Source organism: Schistocerca americana, chromosome 1 (genome assembly GCF_021461395.2).
Source record: "Schistocerca americana isolate TAMUIC-IGC-003095 chromosome 1, iqSchAmer2.1, whole genome shotgun sequence".
In the NCBI taxonomy this organism is placed as follows: domain Eukaryota; kingdom Metazoa; phylum Arthropoda; class Insecta; order Orthoptera; family Acrididae; genus Schistocerca; species Schistocerca americana.
Window position 1 is genome coordinate 28221423 of NC_060119.1, and position 25047 is coordinate 28246469.

A 25047-nucleotide genomic window follows, 5' to 3' on the forward strand; every position below is an offset into this window, starting at 1 on the left:
TTGTGTATAATATTAATGTCATCCACAATCTGGACAGGTAAGTATGATTACAGCTCCTTTCATGTAGTATTATAAGAAAAAACCATTTTGTCTATCTCACAAGATGATCAAAGATCAAGAACAAATTCTTTCATTTGTCCCAGTGCCATGGCATAAAAGAAGTTTGTGGGTGAGACTAGAGAACATAAAAAATGCAACTTCCAATGTTTCAGATAGAAAAACAGTGACCTCCAATGTCTCAGAGCAAAAGAAAAAAATTTGAAGAGAAAATAGGCTATTCAGACCTGGAAAAATATTTTCCCAAAGTATTCATGGTGTAAGGAGCAAGATGGTGAAGATGGGTCAAGAAACTCCTGATAAATTCATCATTTAAAGTCAGGCACTTGATTGTACTGAAATTGGGAGGAGATAATTGTGTGCATCCATTTCCATTTGAAATCGTTTACTTCACTGTCAAACATTTTCCAAGTTGTTCATACAGAATGACAAATCAATTAAAATTACATGTTGGGATGGCTTCATGTTATTCAGTTTATATTGTTGACTGCTAAAGACAGCATGGGCAGCTTGTTAATTAGACACTGTTCATTATTGGCAGCTTTTATAGACATGCTACCAAAAAGTTCCAAGGACAAAGATTAGGCAACTAGGACTTTTTTTCTAATCATTAGCAGCTACTGCTACTGTGGATTAGATTTGTTATAATGTTCCCCATTTGGGCTAATGCTCAAAAGGGAAACCATGGAGCTGGCCGGTGTGGCCGAGCGGTTCTAGGAGCTTCAGTCTTGAACCGTGCAACAGCCACGGTCGCAGGTTCAAATCCTGGATGTGTGTGATGTCCTTAGGTTAGTTAGGTTTCAGCAGTTCTAAGTTCTAGAGGACTGATGACCTCAGATGTTAAGTCCCATAATGCTCAGAGCCATTCGAACCATTTGAAACCATGGAGTAATCGGGCAAAGTTAGATACATCTTGGTTAACAATAAAGAATTTATGTAATGACAATGACAGTATTCTGTAACAGACAGACCGCTACTCATCATATAGTAGAGATGTTGCATTGTAGACAGGCACAACAAAAAAACTTCTAGAAAAGTAAGCTTTTGAGGCAAAAGGCCTTTTTCAGAACTCAACAGCACAAATGCATGGTTGCGCCCACACACACACACACACACACACACACACACACACACACACACACACACACATGTTTGCACCTGCGCAAAAAAAAAAAAAAAAAAAAAAAAAAAAAAAAAAAAAAAAAAAAAAAAAAAAACCAGACAGGCACATGCATGCATACAAACATGCACACACAACTGTCACACATCTGACCACTCTCTCTCACTGGGAGGACAGACTGTGATCAACTATCCATGAAGGGAGAAACAATCGTGGTGTGGGCTAGGAATAGGATGCGAAAGAAGAGGAGGGGGGGGGGGGGGACATAGCGGGGTAGGGCTGGGGGATGGTCAAGTGTTGCTTTTGGTAGCATACATGGATGTGATGTGGAGAGTGTAGGGCACCTAGTTGCATTCCGAAGGTTAGATGGAAAGTGGAGTGGGGGACGGGAGGCTGGGGCAGACAAGGAAAGAAGTAAAAACATGAGGAATAAAATACTGTGTGTCCTGATCTTATAATCCTACCTGCTGATGAAGGCTCCCCCACTGTTGTTCTGAACCACAAGAATAACTTTTTATGTGTCCGCCAGCTGTCAGATTCGTCCATCAACAAACCATGCCATTGTGGCCCCATTGAACCAAACAGGATTTCTTGTCTCTCTTCAAATCCTTAGGCACATCCCAGAACCTCTCCTCTGAGCCCCCCACCCCCCCGCCCCCTCTCTCTTTCCTCCCCCACACTTACCACTACCCATTCCCCTACCTTCTAAATGCTTCATAAATTCAATACACCCAACCATCCATTGGGGCCAGATGCTGTGCCCCCAATGAGAGAGTCTCTGTTTTCATAGACCAACACCTCCTGCCTGTTACCTGCAACCTTCCCTTCTGTATAGAAAACACCAACCATTTCCTCCACCAACTCTCCACAGTTCCTGTTTCTTTACCACACGATGCTCTGCCTATTACTATTGATGCCCCTTCCTTTATGTGGTGTCACCGCCAGACACCACACTTGCTAGATGGTAGCCTTTAAATCGGCCGCGGTCCATTAGTATACGTAGGACCCGCGTGTCACCAGTATCAGTGATTGCAGACCGAGCGCCGCCACACGGCAGATCTAGAGAGACTTCCTAGCACTCGCCCCAGTTGTACAGCCGACTTTGCTAGTGATGGTTCACTGACAAAATACGCTCTCATTTGCCAAGACGATAGTTAGCATAGCCTTCAGCTACGTCATTTGCTACAACCTAGCAAGGCGCCGTTATCAGGTGCTATTGATATTGTAAATAATGTACAGACAAGAGCTACGTTCAACATTAAGACCTCACGCCAGCCTGCGTGAGCTAAAACGCGTGCCTTTCGGCATCCTCCTACATTAGTGGGTTGGCCCTCTTGCCAATCCACAACATTTTGACGACAAGGTTTTCCACGTTTTTATCAATATTGCCCTGATTTACTTGTGTAGTGGCTTTGCCACAATCTCCAGATGTACTGTCCGAATTTTATCGCTTGCAGAATCCGCAGACGCAGGCCTTATTGGATGCCCTTGGACAGCTCGTTCAGGGTCAACATGCAATGCAAAACGATGCGGCAGCTGCCGCTTCACCGCTAATGCGGCCACAACACGCTGTTGCACCAACTTTTCGTCGTTTTGATGCTGCACTGGAAAGCTGGACGGAGTGGTCATGCCAATTTGGATTCCATCTCGCCGCCTACAGAATTCAAGGTAATGAGTGGCAGCCTTATCTCCTTTCCTCCGTAGGGGTGCACACATACCATGTGATAGTCAAATTATTTCCCGACGCGACATAGCAACTCTGTCCTACGACGAAATTTTGTCTGCATTAGATGCATATTTCAAAGAATCAGTCAATGTAGTTGCCAAACGGTATACCTTCTTTCGTACAAAACATACAGCAGGTCAGACTAATAGGGAGTGGGTTGCAACTTTGCAAGGCCTTACTAGGGATTGTGCTTTTGAGTGTCAATGTGGACTCCCTTATTCAGATACTATGGTATGTGATGCAATTGCACAGAACATTTCTGATGTTCGTATAAGGGAACAGATTTTGAAACTGGTCAATCCCTCCCTTCAACAAGTGATGGACGTATTGGATCGACAGGACACACTTGACTTTGCTCAGGAATCATTTGAAACTTCACCAGCCGTGTGTCACATTAACCGGCCCGCCGGGCGCACTGCATGGAACAGTAAACGGCCCCCAGCGCCCGTCCACGCAGCTGCCACCAGGCTCTCAGCCACGTGTGCCGCGCAGGCAAGCAAATGCAGTGCTAAAATCTTGCCCGCGGTGTGCTACTAGACATTTGCGTGAGAATTGCCCGTCACGCCAAGCTATTTGCTTTTTCTGTAATAAAAAAGGACATGTTCAAAGCGTTTGCCAGAAAAAACTCAGATCGAACACTCACAACCATTCCAGGCCCCTTGCTTCGTGCCGGAATCGGAATCGAACCAAGGATACTCCAGCTCGTGAAACATCGTCCATGGAAATTCATGTAGTTCATTCCACTCCGCCCAGTGCCACTCTCTCTAACAGTGACTGTGTTCGTCCCACAAATAGTGTGCGTCGACATCGCCAGAAATCCTGTCATGTCGCTCGTGATTTTCTACCAGTGTCAGTTCATGTTGCACGAGACAGTCGCTCTTGTTGTCAACAGGACAATAAACTTTTTGTCGACTTGGACATTAACGGCAAAGTGATACCATTCCAGCTCGATACCAGAGCTGCAGTTTCACTGATCAATCAAGAGATGTACAAACAGCTGGGCACACCTCCATTGCGTGCCGCAAATGTTAAGCTAACTACATATTCAGGTCACGGGCTCCCTGTGTTAGGGCAGTGCAGCCTTCTTGCAACATACAAAGGACAAACAAAACTTGTGTCATTGTACATCCTTCGTTCTTCTTCTGCAGTGAACTTGTTTGGATTAGATTTCTTTCAGTTGTTTAACTTGTCTATAGTCAATCAGGTCCTATCAGTGAACCAGACTGTGCCTTCAGACAGTGTTTCTCGTCTATGTGAAGAATTTGCAGACATTTTTGCACTGGGCCTTGGTTGCGCTAAGAACTATGAAGCACATTTGGAACTGAAAGTAAACACGCAACCGAAATTTTTCAGAGCACGCAATGTTCCCTACGCATTGCGTGATGAGGTCGCATGAACATTACACGATTGGGAATCACAAGGTGTGATTGAATGTGTGTAGGCTTCTCTCTGGGCACCACCCTTAGTAATTTTGCCATAACCTTATGGAAAATTGAGACTTTGTGTGGACTTTAAGGCAACAGTGAATCCACAACTAGAGAATGCAACTTTTCCTTTACCATTCCCGGAAGATCTTTTTGACAAACTGTGCCCGGGTAAATATTTTTCGAAGTTGGACCTAGCATATGCGTACTTGCAAATACTGGTGGATGAAGACTTCTAGCGTGTTTTGGTGGTTAACACGCATCTTGGTTTGTATCGATTCAAACGACTGCCATTCGGGTGTGCATCCGCCCCTGCATTGTTTCAGCAATATCTGCAAACTGTTTGTGCGTCGGTCCCTACTGCAGCAAACTATCTGGACGATATTTTGATCTCTGGACAGACGGAAGAAGAACATTTAGCCAATCTCAGAACATTATTTCAGGTCTTGCGATGAAATGGTCTTCGCTTGCGGAAGGACAAATGTGTGTTCTTTGCTCGTGACTTACCCTACCTGGGACATGTACTCAATGCCCAAGGCATACATCCTAGTCCCGAGCACCTCCATGCCATACAAGACTTGCCTTCGCCGCAGAATTTGAAGCAGCTACAGAGTGTGCTGGGAAAAATTAATTATTATCATCGCTATGTGCGCCATGCATTTTCCATTTCAGCTCCGCTTCATAGCTTACGCCATAAAGGTGTTCCGCTTGTCTGGACGATGGAACGCGAACGCGCCTTTTGCCAGTTGAAATCGGCGTTGCTTTCCAATACTTGCCTTACGCCATTCGATCCCCAGAAGCCCCTTTTGTTGATGGTAGATGCATCAGATTTTGGGATCGGTGCTGCACTTGCGCACAAAGATGGATTGCACGATCGCCCTATTGCCTTTGCGTCCAAATTGCTCTCGTCTGCGCAAGGAAATTATTCACAGATCGAGAAAGAAACATTGACTCTCGTATTTGGTGTTACTAAGTTTCATGATTTCTTGTATGGTCGTCACTTCACCATCATCACAGGCCACAAACCTTTGACATCTCTTTTTCATCCGAACAAGCCTGTACCTCCACATACAGCGCAGAAATTCATTCGCTGGTCTATTTTCCTATCACAGTACCGTTACGATATCTTGTATCGGACCACTGCTAAGCACGGAAATGCCGATGCATTGTCCCGTTTGCCTGTTGCTGAGGATGGAGCATTCGATTCTTCCGAACTTGCTTGCATGTTCATTGATGCGGAAATCGATGACGTGGTCGAATCGTTTCCAATTGATTTTCGTCGTGTAGCTACAGCCACAGCTGCTGACCCTGTCCTTGCTACCGTTCTGCGTTTTGTTGTCACGCAATGGCCCTAGTCAATGTCATGGATCGAGGATCCGTTGGTTCGCCGATTTTTTGCTTACAAGGAGAGACTTTTTGTTCAACGTGGTGTTTTGCTGTTGCGTTCTGATAATGATCAGTCCACGGTCGTGGTCCCATGTTCGTTACAGTCCTCTGTCTTATGGCTTCTCCACCAGGGACATTGGGGTATAGTGAGAACGAAACAACTTGCTCGTCAGCACTGTACTTGGTTCGGAATCGATGCTGCGATTACGAATATGTGCTCTTCTTGCCTGGCGTGTGCCGAACAACAATCCGCACCACCGTGGAAATTCTTTGCATAGCCAAAAGCCACTCCCCCTTGGCAACGCTTACTCATTGATTTTGCTGGTCCATTCTGGAATGCTCGATGGTTGGTTGTGGTAGATTAATTCAGTAATTTTCCTTTTGTTGTCCGGATGTCTTCCACGACGTCATCTGCCACCATCCAAGCATTATTGGGTATCTTTTCCATTGAAGGTCTGCCACAGACTATTGTTTCCGACAATGGCCCACAATTCATGTCCGCAGAATTTCAGTCCTTCTGCAAGGCCACTGGTATTCAACATCTGACAACCACGCCGTTTTCGCCACAGTCAAACGGAGCCGCTGAACGATTGGTCAGGACTTTCAAGTCACAGATGTTGAAGTTGAAAGAGTCACATTCTCGGGAGGACGCGTTATTGCTCTTTTTGTCCTCGTATTGCTCTCAGCCCCGAGATGGTCGCTCGCCGGCTGAGTTGCTCCACGGTCTTCATCATTGAACCTTGATGTCTTTGCTACATCCGCCGCATCAGGTTCCTGTGCAGCGGCAGACACCTGCTTTTGCTCCAGGCGACGTTGTCTACTATCGTCACTATCGAGGTTCACGGCGTTGGCTCAAAGGGCACATTCTTCGCTGCCTTGGCCGTGCTATGTATCTGGTTTTGGGGGCCTCTGGTGAGGTGCGTCGGCATCTCAACCAGCTGCGCCTCTGTCGTCGCATGGGATCTGCTGCTCGCCGTCTGCTTTCAGCGATGGTGCCGTCCGGTCAGCACCCTGGGGACCCATCTACTGGCTCGCCTCAGCCCCAGGTGTTACCGACGCTGCCTTCCATTTTGCCCCATGGCGACAAGCCGCCGTCACCGCCGCCGCCGCTGCCGCCGCTGCCGCCACCGCCGCCGCTGCCGCCCCCTGTTCTCCTGCCGGCGACGCCCACAGTGGACGCACCGCGGCAACCGCTGGGCACCTCCTTGGGTCACGCGCTGCCATTCGCGTCCCGTGACCAGTTGTCCTCCGACATGGAACTCTTGCCCGATCCGGACCATCTGTCGTCTTCACCCGTCGGGTGCCCCGGCCCGATGGAGGTCAACCCTTCGGCTCCTCCTGTCTCTCTGCGGGTGCATACACCTCATGTTGGCGTGCACCCTGGAGCAGGTTTTCAGGCGTTTCGTAGCTCCCCTCGGACCGAATGGCAAGGTGCGGGTAGCACAGCCTTGCCTGTTGTTAGGCGCCCCACCTCATCACATACGTCAACATGGGGTCCTCCTCACAGCGGGCAGAAGCCTTATAACACAACCGATTTGTGGGGGAGGAATGTGGTGTCACCGCCAGACACCACACTTGCTAGGTGGTAGCCTTTAAATCGGCCGCGGTCCATTAGTATACGTCGGACCCGCGTGTCGCCAGTATCAGTGATTGCAGACCGAGTGCCGCCGCACGGCAGGTCTAGAGAGACTTACTAGCACTCGCCCCAGTTGTACAGCTGACTTTGCTAGTGATGGTTCACTGACAAAATACGTTCTCATTTGCCGAGACGATAGTTAGCATAGCCTTCAGCTACTTCATTTGCTACGACCTAGCAAGGCGCCGTTATCAGTTGCTATTGATATTGTAAATAATGTACAGACAAGAGCTACGTTCAACATTAAGGGATTAAAGTTAAGTATTCCACCACCTACATCCTTTTTTTCTAGTCTAACTTCCTTGTCCTGTTCCAGACCTCACGCCAGCCTGCGTGAGCTAAAACGCGTGCCTTTCGGCTTCCTCTTAGATTAGTGGATATGCCCTCTTGCCAATCCACAACACTTTATACTAAGATCCCTAATACCTTTTGCATTGTCATTATTGAACATTACTTTTCCTGATATCCAATGGATTCCAGACCTACAACCTCTTTTCTGGTCACCACAACTGACTATATCCTAACCCATCATTACTTTACCTTTGAAAGCATCACCAACAAACAAATTTGAAGTACGGCAATGGGCACCCACATGGCACCTTCCTGTGTGAACCTATTCATAGGCCATCTAGCGGAATCCTTCCTAACCACCCAGAATCCCAAACCCCTGACGCGGATCAGATTCACTGACGACATCTTCATAATCTGGTTTGAGGGTGATGAGACCCTATCCACATTCCCCAAAAACCACAAAGCCTTTTCCCCCATTTGCTTCACCGGGTCCTCCTCAACCCAACAAGTCACCTTCCTCTATGTTGGCATCAATAACTCCATCCATATGGAACCTACCAACCACCAGCAACAATCCACTTTGACAGCTCCTACCTATTCCATACTAACAAGTCCCTTCTATGTAGCCTAGTCACCTGCAGCTTATCACATCCATAGTGACAAGCAGTCCCTCTCAAAATACACCAAGGGTCTCACTGAAGCCTTCACAGACCAAAATTATCCTTCTAAAATTGTACTGAAACAGATCTTCCGTGCCTTATCTCTCAAGTCACCCACCACCTCCCAAAGTCCCACCATCTGGCCTGAAAGGAGTATTTCCCTCATAACTTGGTACCACCCAGGAAAGGAACAACTGAATCAGATTCTACATCAGGGTTTCAAGTACCTCTAGTTGTGGCTTGAAATGAGGAGTGTCCTATCCACTATCCTTTTCACCCTCCCATGGTAGTGTGCCACCATCCGCTGAACCTACACAATATCCTTGTCCATCCCTACTCCACCCCTATTCCCAACCCCTTGCCTCAAAATTCATATCCATCTAATAGACCTGCATGAAAGTCCTGTCGTACATATCCTCCCACCTCCATCTACTCCAGTCCAGTCACAAACATCACTTATCCTATCAAAAGCTGGACTACCTACGAAAGCAGTCATGTGATCTTCATGGTAAGCTGCAACAGCTGTGCTTTGCTCCACATGGGCATGACAACTAACAAGCTCTCTGTCCACATGAATGGCCACTGAATAATTTTGGTCAGGATACAGTTGGACCACCCAATCAATGAACATTCTGAGGAACACAACGTTCTTCACTTCAAAGACTGCTCCACAGCCTGTGTCATCAGGATCCTTCCTACCAACAACAGTTTTCTAAATTCCCCAGATGGGACCTCTCTGTGCAATATATCCTATATTCCTGTACTCTCTTGGACTCAACCATCGATAGTGACTGTCCTTCACCCATCCCCTTCTCTGCTCCCACTCAAGCAATACAAGGCCTTCTATTCCACTAGTGGACCTACAGTCTCTTTCCTTCTCACCCTTTTCCAATACCCCCCCCCCCTCCCCCCCAAAAATCTGTCTAACTTCTGACCGTACCCAGCTGCCTACACTCTTCCCACCATGACCCTGTATGGTCCCAGAACCAGTACTTTATGATCCCCGCCTCTACCCTGCTATCCCTTCTCCTCCTGTCCCAACTTCCTCCTTACTCTTACCAGCCACATTTCTTGTCCCACCAGGCCCAGTTGCTCGTAGTCTGACCTCGGTGGCCAGAGACAGTGGTCTCGTATGTGTGAGTCATGATAGTGAAAATGTGTGTGTGTGTGTGTGTGTGTGTGTGTGTGTGTGTGTGTGTGTGTGTGTGTATTATCATCTTCAGAAGGAAGGTCTTTCAGTTAACAGTTTATGTGCTTGGCAGTCTTTCTATTGTGCTTGTCTGCAACTCAACATCTCCACTATTTGGTGTGTAGCAATGAATCTCTTTCATAATATTGTCACTATTCCGTACTGGAGTATCCACTGTTTGATATCGCAAGATGTACATAACTACGACAAATTTAATATTTTGTAATATTGTAATATTTGGAGATTATATGTCTGTTAGCATAATAGTCTTCATATGTTACTTGTATAAATCACATTCTGTATATTGTTTTGGGCAGTTGGTATGCATAGCATGCTTTGATGTACAAATACTTATGATCTAGGATACATAAAACTTTTCAGTCCATACTCTTTGCAAAAGTTTCTTGTGTGGAGGTCTGGGTACCACACCAATATTTCAACAAAAACAGAAACAATGAACTGGACCTCTTAGAAACAAATAATTCTGAGCTAATAACAATCATCAAAACAGATACAGCGATTAGCAAACACAGCAAGACTGAATATTGTAACCTACAAATTCTCCACAAATAAACAAAAATATACCTATTCAAAAGAGCAGATAAAAATTCACTTGACACCTTTCTAACAGACAATCTCCAGTCTTTCAAAATTAAAAATTTAAGTGTAGACCAGATGTGGCTTGAATTCAAAGAAATGATATTGGCAGCGATTGAGAGATTTATGCTGAATAAATTAACAAAAGATGGAGCTGATTCTCCTTGGTAAACACAATACATCAGAACACTGTTGCAGAAACAATGAAGACAAGATGCCAAATTCAAATGGATGCAAAATCTCCAACACTGACGATTTTTTAAGGAAGCTTGAAATTTTGCATGGACTTCAATGCAAGATGCTTATAGTAGTTTCCACAATGAAAGTTCGACTTGAAACCTGGCAGAAAATCCAAAGAGTTTCTGGTTGTATGTTAAGTATGCTAGCAGCAACACAAAATTAATGCCTCCTCTATGCAATAGCAATGGAAATACTATAGATGACAGTGCTGCCAAAGCAGAGTTACTAAACACAGCCTTCCAAAATTCCTTCACCACAGAAGATGAAGTAAATTTCAGAATTTGAATCAAGAACAGCTGCCAACATGAGTAACATAGAAAAAGATATCCTCAGAGTAGTGAAGCACCATAAATCACTTAACAAAAGCAAGTCTTCCAGTCCACACTGTACACCAGTTGGCTTCATTTCAGAGTTTGCTGGTACATTAGCTCCATACTTAGCAATCATATACAACCATTTCCTTGATGAAAGATCTGTACACAAAGACTGGAAAGCTGCACAGGCCACACCAATATTCAAGAAAGGTAGTAGGAGTAATCCACTAAATTACAGGCCCACATCATCAACATCGACATGCAGCAGGATTTTGGAACATATATTGTGTTCAAAATTATTGATTACCTCAAAGAGAATGGTCTATTGACACTCAGTCAACACAGATTTAGAAAACATCGTACTTGTGAAACACAATTAGCTCTTTACTTACATAAATTGTTGAGTGCTACTGAAAAGGGATTTCAAAAAGATTCTGTGTCTCTACATTTCCAGAAGGCTATTGACATTGTACCACACAAGCAGCTTGTAGAGAAACTGCACAATTATGGAATATCATCACAGTTATGTGACTGGATTTGTGATTCCCTGTCAGAGAGGTCCCAGTTGATAGTAATTGATGGAAAATCTTCGAATTAAACAGATCTGATTTCTGGCATTCCCCAAGGTGGTGGTGTAGGCCCTTTGCTGTTCCATATCTACATAAACAATTTAGGAGACAATCTGAGCAGCTGTATTAGGTTGTTTGCAGATGATTCTGTCATTTATTGACTAGTAAAGTCATAAGAAGATTAAAACAAATTGCAGAATGATTTAGAAAATGGTAGAAAAATTGGCAATTGACACTAAATAACAAAAAGTGTGAGGCCATCCACATGAGTGCTAAAAAGAAGCCATTAAACTTCAGTTACATGATAAATCAGTCAAATCTATAGTCTGTAAATTCAGCTAAATACCTAGGAAATACAATTATGAACAACTTAAATTGGAAGGAACACAGGGAAAATTTTGTGAGAAAGGCTAACCAAAGACTGTGTTTTATTGGAAGGGCACTTACAAAACATAACAGATCTACTGAAGAGACTGTCTAAACTACACTTCTCCATCCTCTTTTAGAATACTGCAGTGTGTTGTGGGATCCTTACTAGATAAGACTGCTGGAGTGCATGAAGGAAGTTCAAAGAAGGGCAGCATGTTTTGTATTATTGCGAAATAGGGGAGAGGATGTTACTGAAATGATACAGGATTCAGGGTCGACATCATTAAAATGAACCCATTTTTTATTACAGCAGAATCTTCTCATGAAATTTCAATCAACAATTTTCTCCTCCAATCGTGAAAATATTTTTTTGATGCCGACCTACATAGGGAGAAATGATGGTTGTAATAAAATAAGGGAAATCAGAGCACACACGGGACAATATCAGATTTAGTCTTTTCCGTGCACTGTATGAGATTGGATTTGGGAGAGGTGTAATTACATAATCGACTATTATGTAATAGCCAATTTTCCTTAGGTTGCCATTACACCATCACTTGAAACTTGAAATTCACTGGCCAATTGGTTAACGCCCATATAGCACAGTCAAAGAATGTCCATGGTACATTTCACAAAATACACACTAGCTTTGCTTCAGTGGCAACAATACAGTCTTTGTGGCCAATCGTCAAGCTGCATGTACGAGCTATCAGCTGTCATTTGAATCAGTTCATGCACAATTACTGTATACCCTTCTTCATAAACTGTACTCGCATGCTCATTTTAGCGTTGAAAAATCAACAACGTTTCCTCTTTATGTTTGTTGTTCCACATATTTAGATAAACCTCTCTCATAACAGTTCCATAAAAAATAATTGAACAGTACAAACCTGAATCCTCAGGAATTCTGTTCAATGAGCTGATGTGTGGAGCAAGTAGCTCAGTCTTAGCCAATGGGAAATATATTAAACAACGGACCAAGACCAATGTTCAGAAACTCAGTATGTGGCTCTGAAGAAAGATCAAACTTAAGACTGCAGACCACATCACACCAACCTCTATGACAAATCCCACCTGTACCAAGCTTGGTGCAGCTTTAAACACAAGCTAGACCACCTTCTAAACCAATAATTATCATCATTCAAATGTATTCCATATTAGAGTCGCTTGTTGCATTCATTAATTTGCTTTATGTTTTTAGATCTCCATAAGGCTTTTGACACCATTACTCACACACAACTTCTAATCAAGTTTTGTGCCTATTCACTATTCATATCAGTTATCTAACTGGATTCATGCTTTCCTGTCAGAAAGGTCAAGTTCATGGTAATTGATGAAAAATCATCAAGTAAACTAGAAGTAATGTCTGTCTTTCGCTGAGGAAATGTTATATGCCCTCTGGTGTTTCTGATCTACATAAAAGATTTAGGAGATGGCCTCAAAATGTCTCTTGTATTGTTTGCAGATGATGTTGTCATTTAATGTCCTGAAAGGTCATCAGATGATCAAAACATATTGCAAAATTATTTAGACAAAATACCTGCATGGTGCTGAAAGAGGCATCTGACTATAAACAGTGAAAAGTTTGAAGTCACCAACATTAGTACTAAAAGGAATCTGCTACATTTTCGTTGCATGACAAGTCACACAAATCTAAAGGCTGTCAATTTAACTAAATACTTAGGGATTACTATAACCAACAACTTATATTGGAATGATCACACAGATATAGCTGTGGCGAAAGCAAACCAAAGTTTCCCACCCACCCCCTCCCTCCCCCCTGGTCGATATGTGGTAAGTGGTTATGGGACCAAACTGCTGAGGCCATTGGATGGCCCTAGGCTTACACACTACTTAGTATAACTTAAACTAACTTACTATGCTAAGGACAACACACACCCATTCCTGAGGGAGGACTCAAAACTGTGGTAAGTAACATCAGACCATGTGGCTATCCCCCATGGCCCAAAGACTTTCATTTGTTTGTGGAACACTTAGAATAATCAACAGGTCTACTACAGAAACTGCTTATACTACATTTGTCCTTCTTCAGGAGTACTGGTGTGCAGTGTGGGATATGCATCATATCGATCTGAGGGCGGACATGGAACAAGTTCAAAGAAGGGGAGCACATTTTGTATTATCACAAAATAGAGGAGAGAGTGCCATGTGAGATGATATGTGAATTAGAATGTCAACCATTAAAACAAAGTCCTTTCCAATTGCGGCAGGATCTTCTCATACAATTTCAGTAATTAATCTTCTCCTCAGAGTGTGAAAATATTTTGTTTCTGCCCATCTACATAGGGAGAAATGAACATCACAATAAATTAAGAGAAATCAGAGCTCATACGAAAATACGTAAGTGTCATGTTACATGTGTGTTGTTGGAGAGTGGAACAGTAGAGAAATAACTTGAAAGTGGTTTGATGACCCTTCTGTGAATTCCAGACTAATCATGTACGAAGACATACAGGGTGTTACAAAAAGGTACGTCCAAACTTTCAGGAAACATTCCTCACACACAAATAAAGAAAAGATGTTATGTGGACATGTGTCTGGAAATGGTTAATTTTCATGTTAGAGCTCATTTTAGTTTTGTCAGTATGTACTGTACTTACCACAATTTCATATAGGGTACTCTACCTGTGCTGCTAGAACATGTGCCTTTACAAGTACGACACAACATGTGGTTCACACACGATGGAGCTCCTGCACATTTCAGTCGAAGTGTTCGTACGCTTCTCAACAACAGATTTGGTGACCGATGGATTGGTAGAGGCGGACCAATTCCATGGCCTCCACGCTCTCCTGACCTCAACCCTCTTGACTTTCATTTATGGGGGCATTTGAAAGCTCTTGTCTACACAACCCCGGTACCAAATGCAGAGACTCTTCGTGCTCGTATTGTGGACGGCTGTGATACAATATGCCATTCTCCAGGGCTGCATCAGCGCATCAGGGATTCCATGTGATGGAGGGTGGATGCATGTATCCTTGATAATGGAGGACATTTTGAACATTTCCTGTAACAAAGTGTTTGAAGTCACGCTGGTACGTTCTGTTGCTGTGTGTTTCCATTCCATGATTAATGTGATTTGAAGAGAAGTAATAAAATGAGCTCTAACATGGAGAGTAAGTGTTTCCGGACGCATGTCCACATAACATATTTTCTTTCTTTGTGTGTGAGGAATGATTCCTGAAAGTTTGGCCGTACCTTTTTGTGACACCCTGTAGATGTAGGAAAAAGTGATCTTAAGACTGGCAGATGGGAATCATTCTTCCTACATACATCACAGGATAATATTTATCTACTACAGACAAAAATACATAAAAATTCTTATTGAACTGTGTTCCTAAAATTATTCACACTGATTCCACCAAGAATAATATTTTTATAAATCTTGATGAGGACGAAGTCCTTTAATTCACTGATTACTTTAGTACCCTAATTAATATCCACCAGGATTTGGAATCCTTAGAATCACAAAACGTCCCATACACAAAAGCTGCCACTTTTTGTTCCTTTGTTCAAGAGGTGGATGGTTTCTTAATGATACTTTTTTGTTCACTTGATACCTTAGTATTTTTATAATTGTCTTGTCACAATTGTGCTTTCTTCTAAATGCTTTGTCTGTCAAGCTGGTCAAAGCTTTCTGAACCTTTTCTTCTCACTTATCTTCGTCATTTGGAACCTGTGGAATCTGGTCCACACATTCATTCATTCTTTGCCCTCCTGCAAAACAGTTGCTCTGCTATAGTGTAGTGTCTTGACAAAAGAGACGAGTAGTTCACTGTGTCATCAAACGGTTTTATGTAGTCAATCCCCAGCGTCTGCAGATGGTGAAAATACATCCTTATGAACTATTAACTTCTCGAAACATCCTTCTAATTTCTTTATCTAGTGCTTTCCACTGAGACCATGGGATAAGATAGAAACTGTTGTACAAGGCTTTGTGTGGAAATTCATCAAGGTGATATGTATTTCCTTTGTATTATTCCAGTTTTTTTTTTTTCAAATACCTCCCCATATTGATTCAAGAGGTTTAACTATTGGTGTCTCTGAATGCCAGTGAGGCTCTCTGGCTCTTCTACTTTCTGTAATATTTATGACATGACTTCAAGTCCTTTATTCAATAGGCTCACAAAATTTCTTGTCCTGCAATGTTCCTTTACAATGAATTTGATCAATACTGACTGTGGGTACTGTCCTTCCACACCAGCACAACTTAAGCTCATTCACTGTTAGGAAGGAAACCTTACCCATAGAGAAGTTGATCTTGTCTCCACACAGTTAACTCCTGGCTCATAAGGCAGTCAACAATAAGCCTTCAACTAGTAGAATGAGTCATGGTATTGCAATAGTTTTACTAGCATTCCTATCATTCTAATATTTCTGGATCACATTTCAATGGCTCCAGTTGTCTTGCAGTTCTGTACAGGAATGAAAGAACTGCTTGACAGCACACTGCCAAATGCTCCTGTGTCTAGAACAATAGTTACTGAAACATCCTCAATACTGGCCCAAATTACAGATTGTGGTAACAATGGGTATTCCTGGTTGCTTTGATTCATATCAGAGCAGAGTTGCTACATTATATTGGTACCATTAATATAAGGAAGCTTATTTCATGTCTAACTCACTGCGGCTCAAGGTGGTTGGAGATTGTTTCCAGGTGTTGTACAGCTGTTTGACTGCGGTCATCAATAATTTTGGTAATCACTGGTGATTGTGACCCCCAGTCATAATCTGATGGTGTATTCAGTTGTTTGTTACTGCAATACATATTATTATTAAACGCATACCCAGAATTGTATCTCCTTTCACAATTCATTTAATTTGTACTGCAAGGATTCCCACGGCCATCTCCTTTGCTGTGTTTCTGATAACTGTTCAGTTCGGTATTCTGCAGAGGACACCAGCTTATGGTACATGCAGTTGTCCTCTACTACAGCCATTGTCTGTACTAGGACTTATTTTGCTTTTGTTGATGTTCATCTTATACCCTCCTTTCAAGACACTGTCCATTCCGTTCAACTGCTCTTCCAAGTCCTTTGCTGGCTCTGACAGAATTACAATGTCATCTGCGAACCTCAAAGTTTTTATTTCTTCTCCATGGATTTTAATACCTACTCCCAACTTTTCTTTCATTTCCTTTACTGCTTGCTCAATATACAGATTGAATAGCATTGGGGAGAGGCTACAACCCTGTCTCACTCCCTTCCTAACCATTGCTTCCCTTTCATGTCCCTCGACTGTTATAACTGCCATCTGCTTTCTGTACAAATTGTAAATAGCCTTTTGCTCACTGTATTTTACCCCTGCCACCTTCAGAATTTGAAAGAGAGTATTCCAGTCAACATTGTCTCATGCATTGAGGTGTCAAAAGTCATGGGATACCTCCTAATATTGTGTTGGACGCCCTTTTGCCTGCTGTAGTGCACCAGCTCAACATGGCCTGGACTTAACAAGTCACTGGAAGTGCACCGTAGAAATATTGAGCCATTACTGCCTCTATAGCCATCTGTAAATCAGGAAGGTTGCCAAAGCAGGATTTTGTGCACAAATTGACCTCTCTGTCACACTCCATAAATTTTGATGGGACTCATGCTTTACAATCTGCATGGCCAAATCATTCGTTCAAGTTATCTAGAATGTTTTACAAACCAATTGTGAACAATTATGGCCTAGTGACTGTATAATGGTTCCTTAAACAATTTCTCATGCTCTTTGAAATTTGCTTACCATTAGCAGGTTCTAAACAGGGAACTGGCAGAGATTTAATTATTGATTCAATCTCCCACTTGTCAGTATCACAGAGAAGTGTTTCAGACATCAATATTGGAAAAGTATTTTTCAAGAGAGTTATATCATTCCCTGTAAAAACTAAGTTTTTATTATATGACAAGTAATGATCAGAAAATGACAGTTAAATACTGTACATATTGGTCCATTGTTCGTGACCGGGGCAAATATCTCATGAAATAAGCATCAAACAAAAAAACTACGAAGAACAGAACTCATCTAGCTTGAAGGGGGAAACCAGATGGCGCTATGGTTGGCCCACTAGATGGCGCTGCCGTAGGTCAAACGGATATCAACTGTGACTTTTAAATAGGAACCCCCATTTTTATTACATATTCGTGTAGTACGTACAGAAATATGAATGTTTTAGTTGCACCACATTTTTCGCTCTGCGGTAGATGGTGCCGCAGTAGTCACAAACATATGGCTCAAAATTTTAGATGAACAGTTGGTAACAGATAGGTTTTTTAAATTAAAATACAGAACATAAGTACATTTGAACATTTTATGTTGGTTGTTCCAATGTGATATATGTACCTTTGTGAACTCATCATTTCTGAGAACGCATGCTGTTACAGTGTGATTACCTGTAAATACCACATTAATGCAATAAATGCTGCAAATGACGTTCGTCAACCTCAATGCATTTGGCAATACGCATAACGACATTCCTCTCAACAGCGAGTAGTTTGCCTTCTGTAATGTTCACACAGGCATTGACAATGTGCTGACTCATGTTGTCAGGCATTGTTGGTGGATCACAATAGCAAATATCCTTCAGCTGTCCCCACGGAAAAAAATCCGGGGATGTTAGATCTGGTGAATGTGTGGACCATGGTATGGTGCTTCAACGAACAATCCACATGTCATGAAATATGCTATTCGATACCGGTTCAACCACATGTGAGCTACGTGCCTGACATCCATCATGTTGGAAGTACATCGCCATTCTGTCATGCAGTGAAACATCTTGTAGTAACATTGGTAGAACATTACATAGGAAATCAGCATACTTTGCACCATTGAGATTGCTACTGATAAAACTGGGGCCAATTATCCTTCCTCCCATAACGCCGCACCATACATTAACCCGCCAAGGTCGCTGATGTTCCACTTGTCAGAGCCATCTTGGATTTCCTGTTGCCCAATAATGCATATTATGCATTACGTCACCGCTGTTGGTGAATGACACTTTGTCGCTAAATAGAACGCATGCAAAAAATCTGTCATTGGCCCTTAATTTCTCTTGTGCCCAGTGGCAGAACAGTACATGACATTCAAAGTTGTCACCATGCAATTTCTAGTGCATAGAAATATGGTACGGGAGCAATCGATGTTGATGTAGCATTCTCAACACCGATGTTTTTGAGATTCCCGATTCTCACACAATTTGTCTGCTACTGATGTGTGGATTAGCCATGACAGCAGCTAAAACACCTACTTGGGCATCATCATTTGTTGCAGGTTGTGGTTGACGTTTCACATGTGACTGAACACTTCCTGTTTCTTTAAATAACGTAACTATCCGGCGAACGGCCCAGATACTTGGATGATGTCATCCAGGATACTGAGCAGCATACATAGCACATGCCCTCTGGGTATTTTGATCACAATAGCAATACATAAACACAATATCAATCATTTCTGCAATTGATAAATGGTCCATTTCAACACGGGTAATGTATCACGAAGCAAATACTGTCTGCACTGGCAGAATGTTATTACATGATACCATGTACTTATACGTTTGTGACTATTATGTCACCATCTATCACAAAGCGAAAAAAGTAATTCAACTAAAACATTAATATTTCCTTACATACTACACGAATAGGTAATAGAAAATGGGGTTTCCTATTTTAAAAAAATGCAGTTGATATCCGTTTGACCTATGGCAGAACCATCTATCAGGACAACCATAGCGACATCTGATTTCCCCCTTCAAGCTAGATGAGTTTCGTTCTTTATAGTTTTTACATTTGATGCTTATTTCATGAGATATTTGGCCCCGTCACTATCAATGGACCACCATGTATATGACTTATCAGTATCCGATATATATTTACTACAAACTGACTTTATATCGTTGACCTTGTACTTGTGAGCAGACACTTCCTTCACAACTGACTATATGGTCTAAATTTTATCCTCTGAAGTAGCTATTCTATTTGTGTACCACATACTCTTTGAATTACTAATAACATTTTTAAACACCTTACATTAGTGTTTCTAATGGGCTACTCAGCTTGATTGTGACTACTTCTAGCATTTTGATATAATTCCCATTTTGTTCTATGTGATATCCTTATTATTATCAGTATTTGACAGACATTTGCTGAGCATAGCAAGTGATTTAAATAAAAACTCATTTTCTACAGGGAATGATATAACTCTCTTGGAAAATACTTCTCCAATATTCATGTCTGGAATACTTCTCCGTGATACTGACAAGGGGGAGATTGAATCAGTAATGAAATCACTGAAGAACAAGAACTCTCATGGATATAATGGATTGCCTAGGAGAATATTAAGGTACTGTGTTGCACATGTTAGCCCGTACTTAGCCATATTTAAAATATTTCCTTTAAGGATCGTCAGTTTCCTGGATGATTAAAGTACTCACTGGTAAAGCCGCTTTATAAAAAGGGAGAAAGGAATAACATAGACAATTTTACACTTATTTCTATGCCATCAGTGCTTGCTAAAGTTATTGAGAAAGTAGTGTATGTAAGGATCATTTTATTTCAAATAATTTGCTGTCAGATATAAAGTTCGGATTTAGACGTGGTTTAAGAACTGAAAATTCTATATTCTCTTTTCTCTGTGAGGTACTGGATGGATTAAATAAAAGGTTTAGAACACTAGACATATTTTATGATTTAACTATGGCATTTGATTGTGTTGATCGTAAAATACTCCAGAAGTTGGTATATTACAGAATAAGGGAGTAGCTGACAATTGGTTCACCTCTTACTTTAACAACAGACAGCAAAAGGTCAGTATTCACAGTGTTGAGAATGGCTGTGATGTGGGGTCTGAGTGGGGTATGGTCAAATGGGGTGCACCCCAGGGATCAATGTTTGGGCCACACCAGTTCCTTATTTATTTAAACGATATTCCCTCTAGTATCATGGGTAACTCTAAAATGTTTCTGTCTTCTGATGAACCTGGCTTGGTAGTAGAGGATGTTGTGTGCAACACTGGCTCTGTTTCGAATAGTGCACTTCATGACATACACTCAAGCCTTGTAAAAACATAATTAATGCTAAATCACAGTAAAACTGATTTTTTACAGTTTATAACACAGAATTCAACAAAACCCATCGTTTCAATTCCACAAAATGGGTATATGATTAGAGAAACTGAACAGTACAAATTTCTTGGTGTTTAAACAGATAGTAAACTGTCACGGAAGGCCCACATTCAGGGTCTTGCCGAATGACTTAATGCTGCCATTTTCACTATTCGAACCGTATCTGAGGTAAGTGATAGTTTGTCATGAAAAGTAGTCTCCTTTGCTTATTTTCATTCACTTATGATGTATGGTATTATTTTTTGGAGTAACTCTTCCCATTCTCAAAGAACATTTTTGGCTCAGAAACGAGTGGTCTGGGCAAAAAGTGGTGTAAGTTCATGAACCTCTGGGAATTCTGACATTGACCGTACAATATATATGCTCTTTATTGTCATTTCTTGTTAACAGTATCAGTTTATTTCAAAGAATTAGCAGCTTGCTCTTGGTTAATACTAGGCAGAAATCCAAACTATATTTTGAACTCACTAGTTTGACTCTTGTGCAGGAAGGTGTGTAATATACTGCTGTATCCATTTTTAATAATGTACCATAAGGATTCAAAAATCTTAGCAGTAATCCACACTTTTTCAAACTGAAACTAAAGAGTTTCCTCATGAGTGACCTTCTGTTCTGTCGAGGAGTTCCTTGAAATATTAAGCTGATTCTTCTGTTATATTGTTGATTGCTTTTGCATGAACTTATAGCTCGACTTTTTTTGGGTTCATAAAAATTTTATTTAATCTGTTAGTTCTTTTATGTTGTAATTTCATGTACTGACTCATTCCATGACCTTGGATATTAGCTCCTCAATTTGGTCCTACAGAACTAGACATGTAAAATAAAAAATAAGAAAATCTCCTGAATATAAATGACACCTGTACCAATGCATTGTTCTTTGAAAGTTTCTGTGCTTAAGAATTTCCATTTCCATTATTATTACTGTGTGTAGCATTGTCACCAGCAGCACGCCATGTGCAGATTGTGAAATATTTTGAACAGGCTGATACACATTCAGACTGTTATAGTCTGATCAGGGCTCAAGGTATGTGTCATTATGTTTTCATGCAATTCATATTGGCATTTCTGCACCACTGTCAGGTCATCTATTAACTCTTTGTTCAGGGGTTTGACTGTTTCAACTATTTTATTTCTCCATTTAGAAGTATCAGATCCTATTTGTTCTTTGATCTTGAGTAATTCCTTCTTTAGCCCACTGCTGGCAGGGACAACAGATTACTAACAGAAGTCTCGATTCGCTCGTTCACAAATTTTATTATTTGATCTTCCTCAGAATTTGCCCAAGCATTTATGTATTCTGTGACTTGCTGCCTGTGCACAGTAAACTGTTCTTGTACCATTTTTCTTGCTCTAATGACAAATTCATCACTTGGTATGACAGATTGTCTACAGTGTCACCTAAGGATACCTATCTATCATGGATCTCATTCACTTCTGTAGGTAGCTTCTCCATAGATCCAGGGGTCGGCTCATGAGCTTTTTGCAGTTCAGTTATCTCACTTCCTATTTCCTTCACTTTAGCTTCCTGTTTCTCTGCTAATTCAGTAACTTGTGTGCTCACTGTGGCCAGATCTTGCCTAGTGGGCATATCCTCCTGTCTAGTAGACATTTCTTTTTGCTTTGTGGCTAGTGCTGTAACAAGAGTGGTCATCTGTGTTTGTTTTGCAGCTAAAATTCTCATCTGCTCCAGAATTTTGGTAAAGGCATCTTATGTTCATGGTTTTGATACCTCTGGTTCCACTACATCCTCAACAGAATGACATTAACTAAGTCCACCAACTTCGTCTTGTATTGAGTATAGGTTTTTACCAAACACACAAACAAATTTGGACAAGAACCTAATGTTTTCTATCAGATTGCAACACAGTCTATCCCTAATACATATACACACAAAATATCATCAGACAGACAAAGAAAACTATAATGATAAGCACTGTTAAAAATAGATGAGAAATATAGTTTCCAATGATCTATATTGTGAAGAATAATAGTCTGAAAATAGAGAAAAATCTTAGTACTACTAGAAAGAGTGATGAAGATCTGTACCAGCTATTTACCCTAGAATCTTATTTGAAAACTTACAGGTTTTTAGGGGTGCAGTCTGGTCAAGAAAGAAAGAATCATGTACTCTGAGTTTATTTTCTGGTGTGTTCTGAAGTTCATTTGTGATGGACCTGGACGCAACAGCGACTGCATCTGACCTCCATACAGAGAAATTTTGGAGTGTTTTTAGATTAGATTAGATTAGTTTACGTTCGATAGTTCCGTGCTGAGGAGATCCTCGTGGATGTGGAACATGTCAATTTTTTTTTTTAAGCTGAAATAACAATACTAATAGTATGAATATATACAATACATCATTTGTTTGTATTAAAAATTCATCAATGGAGTAGAAGGAGTTGGCCACTAGTAAGTCTTTCAGGCTCCTTTTAAACTGATCTTTATTTGTAACTAAATTTTTTTATGTTTACTGGCAAATTATTGAAGATGAGTATTCCTGAGTAGTGGACCCCTTTTTGAACTAAAGTAAGTGCTTTTAAGTCCTTGTGCAGATAATTTTTGTTCCTGGTATTGTATGTATGAACTGAACTGTTTGTTGGAAAAAGAGATATATTATTTAGGACAAATTTCATTAATGAGTAAATATACTGAGAGGCAGTAGTTAGTATACCCAGTTCTTTGAAGAGGTTTCTACAGGACGTCCGTGAATTTACTCCACAAATAATATGTATTACACGCTTTTGGACTCTGAAAACTTTTGTTTGACTTGAAGAGTTACCCCAAAATATTGTACCATATGACATTATGGAATGAAAGTAGGCAAAGTATGCAAGCTTTTTCATTTTTATGTCACCTATGTCTCCTAACACTCGAATTGCAAATACAGATTTGTTAAGGCGTTTCTGCAGTTCTGTGGTGTGCTCTTCCCAACTGAATTTATTATCAAGTTGTAATCCCAGGAATTTAAGACTGTCAACCTCTTCTATCTGCTCTTCTTCGTATTTTATGCATATGCTGGGTGGAAACCTCTTACAGGTTCTAAATTGCATATAGTGAGTTTTTTCGAAGTTTAATGTCAGTGAGTTGGCTTTAAACCATTTATTAATATCCATGAAAATATCATTAGCAGATCTTTCTAGAACTACACGTGACATACTATTTATTGCAATACTTATGTCATCTGCAAACAAAACAAACTCTGCTTCTGGCAGTGTAACTGATGAAAGATCATTAATGTACACAAGAAAAAGGAATGGCCCTAAGATGGATCCTTGTGGGACACCACATGTAGTTTCTTCCCATTCTGATGATGGCTGATGACTTAATTCACTAGTCCCTTGCACTGACACCCTTTGTTTCCTGTTAGTGAGGTATGACTTGAACCATTTTGCAGCACTGCCCGTGACACCATAGAATTCTAATTTACTTAAAAGGATGTTGTGGTTCACACAATCAAATGCCTTTGACAAATCACAGAAAATACCTGCTGCTTGTAATTTGTTATTTAATGAATTAAGTACATTTTCACTGTAGGTGTAAATAGCCTTCTCGGTATCAGAACCCTTCAGGAATCCAAACTGTGTTCTTGATAGTATGTTATTTATGGTCAGATGGTTGAGCAGCTGCCTGTACATTACTTTTTCTAAAATTTTTGAGAATGCTGGCAAAAGTGAAATCGGTCTGTAGTTTGATGGTATTTCTTTATCCCCTTTCTTGAATAGAGGCTTAACATCTGCATATTTTAGCCAGTCAGGAAATGTCCCAGTTATAATTGACTGGTTACACAAGTAACTTAGAATTGTACTAAACTCACAAGAACATGCCTTAATTAACTTTGTTGATATTTCATCGTACCCACTAGAATGCTTTGTTTTTAAAGATTTTATTATGGACGTTATTTCTTTTGGTGAAGTGAGTGATATATTCATGTACTTGAAGCTATTTGTGAAGGCTAGTTTCAGATATTCAAGGGCATTATTTACTGATCTGAAAGTCCCATTATATCAGTAACGGATATAAAGTGCTTGTTAAATAGATTTGCCACACTATGCCCTTCAGTTACTAATGTGTCATCTACTCTTAGTGCTATTTGCTCCTGTTCCTTTCTGGTTCTACCAGTCTGCTCTTTCACTATATCCCATATTGTTTTTATTTTGTTTCCTGTCATTGCTATCTTCTTCTCGTAGTGCATTTGTTTAGACATCTGAATTACTTTTTTTAATGTTTTACAGTATTCCTTGTATTTAGCTAAACCATCAGCATTGGAGCTATTCTTGGTCGACAGATACATTTTCCTTTTTGTCTTACAGGAAATCTTTATTCCTTGTGTAATCCATGGTTTTATTATAGA